The sequence below is a fragment of the Artemia franciscana genome, chromosome 21 (genome assembly GCF_032884065.1).
Source record: "Artemia franciscana chromosome 21, ASM3288406v1, whole genome shotgun sequence".
Classification (NCBI taxonomy): domain Eukaryota; kingdom Metazoa; phylum Arthropoda; class Branchiopoda; order Anostraca; family Artemiidae; genus Artemia; species Artemia franciscana.
In genome coordinates, this window is record NC_088883.1 from 13,532,565 (window position 1) to 13,541,105 (window position 8,541).

Consider the following 8,541-nt stretch of genomic DNA (forward strand, 5'->3'; position numbering starts at 1 on the left):
TGGTCACTTCAACTGTGGTATTTAAAAAAAAACATTGAAATTTTTTTTTTCATGCAATCCAACAAACAGCCCATCCCTGAAATAGGAGACTTTCTATCAATTGGTCTTAGCTGCTCGCTCCTGTATCCTACTTGGTTCTTAACTAGGAAAGCAGTCAAATTTTCCACAAATTCAATGACCAGTTTTTTGTTTCCAGGAAAAAGTACAATGAATCGGAGAACTAAATGTCAAAATTGTTCACATTAAGTCTTTATAATGTATTAACTGTTCAAATGTGTTTCTTCATGTACTCTAGTTGCTTCTTATATGTGTCTTATTTTTCTCTAACTCATCAATCCTTTTTTATTCTTACCGGAGAAAATTGTGGAAAATCAGAGCTTGTTATGTTACAGTTCCACATCATATCGTTAGGTCGTGTCAAAAACGCCAATATGTTTCGTTCTGTATCACACCTGGTTCTTAAAGTAAGCAGCAGTTTCTAGTTTTTCCTAAATTCGTTATCCTTTTGTTTCTCGTCTGGAAAAATTGCGGGAAATCAGACCTTATTAAGTAAAAAACTTTAAGCAATGTTTTTAGACCGTGCCGACGTGTCTATGCTTGTTCTGTATCCCACTTGATTCTTAGTGTAAGCAGTAATTGCCTTTTTTCCGAAACTCGATAGGCCTTTTTTCTTATCAGAAAAAATCCAGAGAAGCAGAAATCACTATCAAAATATTGTTCAGATCAGACCTAAGACGACCAAAAAAACCCTTCTTTGTACTGAAGTACCTTCTAAAAACACTCAAAAACAACCAAAATACATTTTCCCATTCTACCACCGTCTTGTATGTTACCTATTGAACTATCAACACTGCGTTACCAACTATCTTACCGTTGTTGTTATATCAGCAATGCTATTTAGCGTTTCTTGTCATTTCATTGTAGGCTTCGCAAACTGTGTTTTTTTTTCCATAATCTGGGACCAGACACTTATTACTACATTAATTTTGATCCATCATTACGCTGAAAAAAGATAAGATACACCAGACGCTAGATGGTACAGATGCTTTTTTTCTTCTTTTTTTTTGTCAACACTTTTCACACTTGTAAGCTAACAATAATCATTAGTTTCAAAATGTAAAAGAACAAGACAAGCAAAAGAACAGCCCACTCGACCCAGGCTAAACTTTCAGCAACCCTAAAACACTTCAAAATTTCATTTACATGTTTAATAAATTGTCTTCAAAAGATAAAAGCACTGACGAAAAAGATTCAAACCCATAAGCATCATGGCCACTGTTCCATTCATATGCATTAGCCAGAACATCAGCACATTAGCTCTTCAATGAAGTTTGCCTAAGATGCTTCATATTGCTAAATACATGTCAGTTTCAAGAACGAACAGAGGCATCAAGTAAAAAGCAAACATTAGAAGCTGATAACTTCAACTAAAATCTTTATCATATCTACAAAGGATTACTTTAGACTCACTTTCAATTTTGGTTTTAAATTAGGAAGCTCATCTTAAATGTTGTCAAACTAGGTTCAGTTTTGCAACAAGTGAAGAAAATAAAAGCTTTAGGCTATGAAATGTTATGGCTGATACTAGGCTGTTTTGGGGTTAAAGTAATATACCAGCTACCGACACTCACAAGTATGGTTTCGACTTAAAATAAACTTGACTGGCCCTATATACGTATACATCATTGTACTTACTGGTTATACGTTTTTTAAAGTGTTCTGGAAATTTAAAATCCAACAGACAATATCGTCATCTAAAGTTTAATTGCCCCCAAAGTCGATGTGACAAGTATCGACCTACAGGTTCCCTCAAAACTGCTGATAGTTCAGTGTTTCAATAAGAAAAGTTGGGAGTTCTAGCGGTATGCGGCACACCAAGAAGCTATTGCTGGTGAGAAGATAGCATGGAGATAACAGGTATATTACCTTAGCTCCCAAAAACAATCCAATATTATGCAAAAAACACAAGGAAAAGATGGCAAAATTAAAACAGGCAGATGAATAGTAACTTGGAGTTCAAATCTACATTCACTTATGGAAGCAGGGTTTCAAACGGGTTTTTCAATAATAATAAATGTCACTGCGTTGAGTCACCACACTGAAAGTCAGATAAAAGGGTGGCTTAATTATTTTTTTTTTTGAAATATTGAGCAAGCTTTAATTGCTGCGATTTAATCTAAATGCTCAAAAACATAGTCAAGATGGATTGATTTTTATCAGCTATAACATGTTTAGAGTATTCAAAAATATCAAAACATATTTTCATTCTACAAACTATATTTTTAGTTTAGTCTTCGAGGACTTGATAAAATATTCCCTTTTAAACACACTGCTACCAAAAGCGCCAAAATCCAGCCATCTCTGGAAAACGGGAAATTAAAAAAAAAAGAATAAAAAAGAAGCGTTGAACTATCAAACAATAGTATCAAATAACTTCTGAACAATATATAGTTATTAATTTTTTAAGGACCTGGTATGTCAGTTTAGTTTACTAATAAGTCACAAACTCAAATATATAGTTGGATGAAGCATCAAAAGCCTATCATAAATTCAATTGAATGAAATGCTTCGCAACTTATTCAGTGATAGTCTACCATAGTTCCCCCTCCTTATCTTTTGCTGGTACTTCAATTATTCGAGGTTTGTCAATGATTCTAGCGGTTCTACTCCCTTTCTCCACAATACCAATAATCCAAGCCTGATATCCCTCCTGTTTCTCAATATCTTTGCAGTAGGCTGCAGCTTGTTCACGAGGAAGGGCTATTAGCAGCCCGCCAGAAGTTTCGGCACTCAAACCTTGCCCCAGCTGGAACATATTACCACAAGCTTTGGCGACGGCAGCCATTTTGGCGATTATTGGTAAATTATGGATTACGAATGCCACTTCGTTTTTCTGGTTGGCAGCCAAGTTTTGGGCGTGACCAAGGAGCCCAAACCCAGTGACATCTGTAGCACCATGGGCATTATATTTGTGCATTAGTCGGGCAGCTGAAATTAGAAAGAAATCATGTTTATCCGTTAATATGATATTGCTTATAATCTACAAAGTCAAGAATATTTGGTATATCAATTTTTTCAGTAGAGAGACAAATTTCTGGTATAATAATTTACATACAAGGAAAGCACTCAGCCTGTAAAACAAAAATTAAAAAAAAATCTACATTTAAAATATAGTAAAAATATAGTTAAGTTTTATTTTTACAGGATGATTGCTTTCTATGTAGATAAGTTTTACGTTATTTTCCCAGAAATTTGTCTCTCAACTTAAAAACAATTAAGACAACGTGTTTACATCTAAACGAAATGTTTCTCAGATCATATTTGGACATAGACACCTCCCCTACACACAGAAATTATGGCTTTAAAAGCTTTTTTTTTCATAATTTGATGTCTCAATGTTTGAGGACATTATCAAAAGGTGTACACTCGACATCTGATAACAATATGCTTGGAAACCTATGGGAATTACATTCTTCTTTTTAGGAAAAATATATTCTCATTCAAGAAATAAATCTTCCAAAGTAGACACCCTGTTGAAGGGGTCCCAATTTCCACGGAACGACTCATTTCCCTTATATGGAAGAATGGGTTTTAAATTATAGGGCCATGCCTATAAACTCCTAAAAGGTAATTGACTTATTGCCAATTGAAAGCAATTGATAGGATATATTTTTTTAAACATGTGGATTAGCTTACAATGAATAAACCAAATTGTGTAATTTTCCTTTTACTGATCCTCACTTAATTTTTAAATTCGTATTTATGAGCTAATAAAGATCACTTAGACAATTAAACTTAGAGACAAGACACTAAAATTTTGAACGTAGGTAAGCTGGATCCTTAGTTTCTTCATTAGGCTATGTATTTTTTTTTTTTTACTTTTGATCGAAGGAGAAAAAAGAAAGCGGCAAAACAAACAGATAGTTATGGGAAGGACATTGAACTCTCAGAAAGGAACACATTTTTAGAGCCTTCATTTTACCCTCGGCACCAAAGTTTGCTTACGCGTCACACTGAACATTCACATGATTAAAAGATTTTACTTCTGTTCTTTACTTTTACGTACTTTGGTGAATATTTACAATACACTCAATTTATTCCCAATAGTCTAGCCCCAGAGCCTTCAGTTTATTTCATTTATATTTTTATTGTTTTAAATTTGGGTGATTTATATGAATATTATGTTTTTATATACAGGGTTGAGAGACTGAAATTATGGTACAAAGGCCTCTATTAATATATATATTTTTTTGTAAATGTCAGTCGAAACTTAATTCTCTCAGTTCTAGGTTCGAATTTCTGACAGTTCAAGGCTCAAATCGATTTTGTGGTTCCTGTTTAAATATGTCCTAGCTCTTTTAAGGAAAAGTGTATAAATAAAAAAAACTACCAATCCTATTGAGCCGTGCCATCGAGTCCATCGCCCTCAAATAGGCTTTTCGAACATCTTCTTCCGATACACAGAGCTTAATCCTGTTCCACCGTTCTGGAATGTCTAACCATTGATGAGCATTAACTGCTACTTGGGTTCCTAGAGGCTTTGTTAATACCAGGACGTCACCAACCATTGCATTATCAGGCCTACAAAATAAATTCATGCATTAATCCTTAACTTTAATTTGGCTTAAAATGTTGTCGATTATGCGAACGATTTTGTTGAAAATCATGTAATTTTGTTGAATACGATATTATTTTGATATAAATTAACCTGTTAAAAATTATTTATGTTAATTTTCCAAATGAATGTGATCCTTCTTGAAAAAAAGGAGCCAACAGAAGTTCTTTTTTACTAACATGCATCGATAGCGCACGTTTCGTAACTTACGTCTAGGGCACACGCTGTGCGTGCCGTTTAAAAGCAAGTAACATATAGATGGGCTTAAATATATGCATAATATATTTACCGATGTCTTTATAATTCTGCATCAAGAAAGGAAATTTTTGCTACAAGACTACACAGTCTTGGAGGAAAAACTGACAATGCAGCTTGCAAAGAGCAAATAGGCAATGTTAGCATTATTCTAATTTTCCTCATTTCACAAAAATACCTCAAAAGTAAATAATGCTCTCCAAAGTTTCGACAAAATTAACGCTCGTCAGAACATGAAGATTAACATAAAATATAAGTCAAAAATTCAGATCAAGAGGAATTTTTAAGGGAAAATCCCTTCCTATCCCTACTTTCTCTCAGGGAATTAAGGGATAGTCGAAAAGTGTATCTAGTGTCTAAGTTTTGAAAAATACCCTAGGCCAAAGGTATAAACTTTCAGGACTTAGGGTAAATATGCATGAAAATCCAACAACAGTAATAATTAAAGTAATCGTAATAATGAAGAAGATAAAGTAAACAAATAAATTTTCAAATGGGGATAAATCCATTTATTTAGACAGTGAAGAAACAGGTACAAAAGTCCATATATTCCGGTCACATATACAGCGATCCTCATCAGTAGAATTACTAAATTAATATAATTGTAACTAACATATTTATACAAAAAAAAAACGGTAAGTCACAAAAAATGAGCTTCTGGATAATTCACTAGATTATTTTCAGACCGAGTTCACTGAAAAAGTTCATTCAATGTCTTGAAACTCTGGTGTCAACACAACCCCTGGTCCGGGGCAAGCGTTGTAAACTATACCCTGGGGGCCTATATGGTTCTTACGGAAGAAACACGCGTATAAACTTCAGAGATTGCTCATTCGATTGGGAATTGAAGGTTCTAGTTCATTTTTAAGAGTCAAAAGAGATCACAGGGCAACTACAAAAGCCCAGATATTTCGATCACATATACAGCAAAGAATACCTATCATAATCACTTATGGTTTTAATTAACAGACACTATGGTCAAATGTATACGGGGATGGAAACTTATCAAATAAATCAATCAATGAACTTATTTATTTAATGTGTATTAAGACTAATGAACGCATGCACTATTACATTCACAAAAAGTTGAAGCTTTATAGAGTTTGGTGGAGTTGAAGTTTTTTCTTTTAATTGAAACTCCTCTTAAACGTTCCCTAAAGGTTTCACCTTAATACCCTTAGCGTCATTAGTTATAGTAACTGCAATGGTACGTATTATAAATGTTGATCCTTTGGGCAAGTTCAAAATCCGCCACAACATACGCTTAAAGGTCTAACTTACTAATGTAAGCCATTTTTGAGATATTGCTTTGTTATCTTTTTGAAAATCTACATACTCATAGTTCGTTTCGAATTAGTTCAACATCCACTAAAATATCCCTTGAAAGCTTCAACCTTAGTTGAAGGAGTTGCAGGCAATAAGAGATTTATTTTTAGTCGTAATACCAAGTATTTAGGTGTGATATTAGATGAGGAACTTTTTTTTAAAGACAACATATATTGTATACAATTGTAAAACTGACTGGAACTGAAAAAAAAAATGATAGAAAACGACATTTTTCAATGAAAAACCAAAGTACGATGAACCTCAAAATGCAAAAAACTTTTAACCCTGCATCTATCTTAGATCTGTTCAGACTTAGCAAACACAATTTCAAAATAAATAATTAATAAAAAAAAAGCTTGTTTATACCCATTTTTATTACGTTTTTATGAGTCGGGCAAAAATTTCAAAGGGGGAGGGGCTCAATTTACTTCTATTAATCCACATTTCTGCTGTTTAACTGAAAGTTCTATTTTACTTAGGAATTTTGTGTAAACCAATTTATACACCCCTAGAGAGCTAGACCCCTAGAAGTAAATAGAAGAATCGGTTCGAATAGTTTGGTTTCTACAACTTATAACTACTAAAACCCTTTTCTAGAAAATGAAACTTTTTCACAAATTCAGCACTCATTACCTATTACTAAGTTTTACATATATACCAGTGTGAATATGAGATAACAAGTTTAGTTATGAAACATAGGTTGTTGATTATGTTTGTCGGATTAGCATTTAGGAGTATTTTCATGTGCTATATTATTTATATTTCTGTGTGACAAGCAAAAGCTTTCTGTGTTGTGGAAATAGTGAATAAATAAAGTCTTCGATCCTTAATATAATTTTTATCTCATATATTTCTCAATTATTCAAATCTATGTACGGTATTGTTCACTGGCATGGCATTGGTTGTTTGAATAACACTTTTGAAAACTCGAGGGACTTGAAAGCGAAGTTTCAAAGCTAATTTTCTTAAATCCATCTATTTTTCCCCTTTTCTACACGGACTACTTCCGAAATGTTTTCAAAATTTTTGTGTCCAGTGCCAGATCTACAAACATATTTGCTCTCAAAGAATTTTAAAAGTTAGATATGAAGCGTTAATGTTTATTTGTTTTGTATGTGTATTAGTTAAGTGGCAGAGACACATTCCTCTTCGCGATGGGCATAGTTGAAATAAGAAAAGAATAAAATCTGAAAGATTATTCGCTGATATTTGGCCTGAACTCGGATGGATCAAGTGTATATCTTGTTACTAATTTTGTATTCCATTTGTAAGTGCTATTATTTAAATCCATATTATTCATTACTAGTTTCATAAGGCCTGAGCTTCAAGGGTATATTTTAATTGTTGTATATTTAATTGTTTGAATAAATAAAACAGAACTAAACTGAATATTACCACTCAGTACCCTTAGAAGTAACAACCAACAATATTTCTAAAAAAAACCACCTCAGACACAATACCAGCATTGAAGATGTTTAAAAATATAACCTCACAGAAGTTCAGCTAAAAAAAAAAAAAAAAAAAAAAAAAAAAAAAAAAAAAAAAAAAAAAAAAAAAAAAAAAAAAAAAAAAAAAAAAAAAAAAAAAAAAAAAAAGCAGGGTTTCTGTTTCAAAGCAAATTAAAAGAAATAATTACTTCACACTACTTACACAATGAATTCATTCGGTTGACAAACAGTTGTTGCAACTCCACCAATTGTTAACCAAGGGTTCATTACAGTCTGACCACCAGTTACAGTTGAACCAGCCTCAGTGGCACAATCCTAAAATAAATACAAACAATGAAAACAAACAAGTTACACAGCTATAAATACTTAAGTAGAATATTCAAATGAAACCTAATTGTTTGGACAAGTAAAATACATCCCTTATTCTTGCCGACTTTGTGTCTCAACTAACGACTAGATTTCCGTTGCTATAGTAAAGCATTGCAAAGCAGCATTTTGATTTCGTTTATTCATCACCAAGGAAATACGATTATTGTCAACCCCATGAAAGTTTGAAAATAGAATGTAACTTAACAATTATTCTTTCAAAAAAAAAATCTGTTCCTTAAACACAGTGTAAAATATACAGTCTTCTAAAAACCAACTTTATTCGCTATTTCCTGAAACCCAATCAATGTAATTAGCTTTTACAAGCACAATGTATCTAAGCTAATGCTTCCTTACTTTGCCTCAAAACATATAACCTTTATTGTTAGTTCTAAAATTTTCGCATTTATAATAAATGGCTACGCTATTTTGTCTAAAAACCTAACATATATTCACTGTTTCCTATATAATTGATGCAACGGTCAATCTAATTCAATATCTATCACCGAGTCATAGTCACATAGACACTTT

General features: G+C 32.7%; 1 pseudogene; it reads right to left on the reverse strand.

Moving 5' to 3' along the window:
- Positions 1-1,193: 1,193 nt before the first annotated feature.
- LOC136040656 (inactive selenide, water dikinase-like protein) overlaps positions 1,194-8,541 on the reverse strand; it is a 44,140-nt pseudogene continuing 36,792 nt past the window's right edge.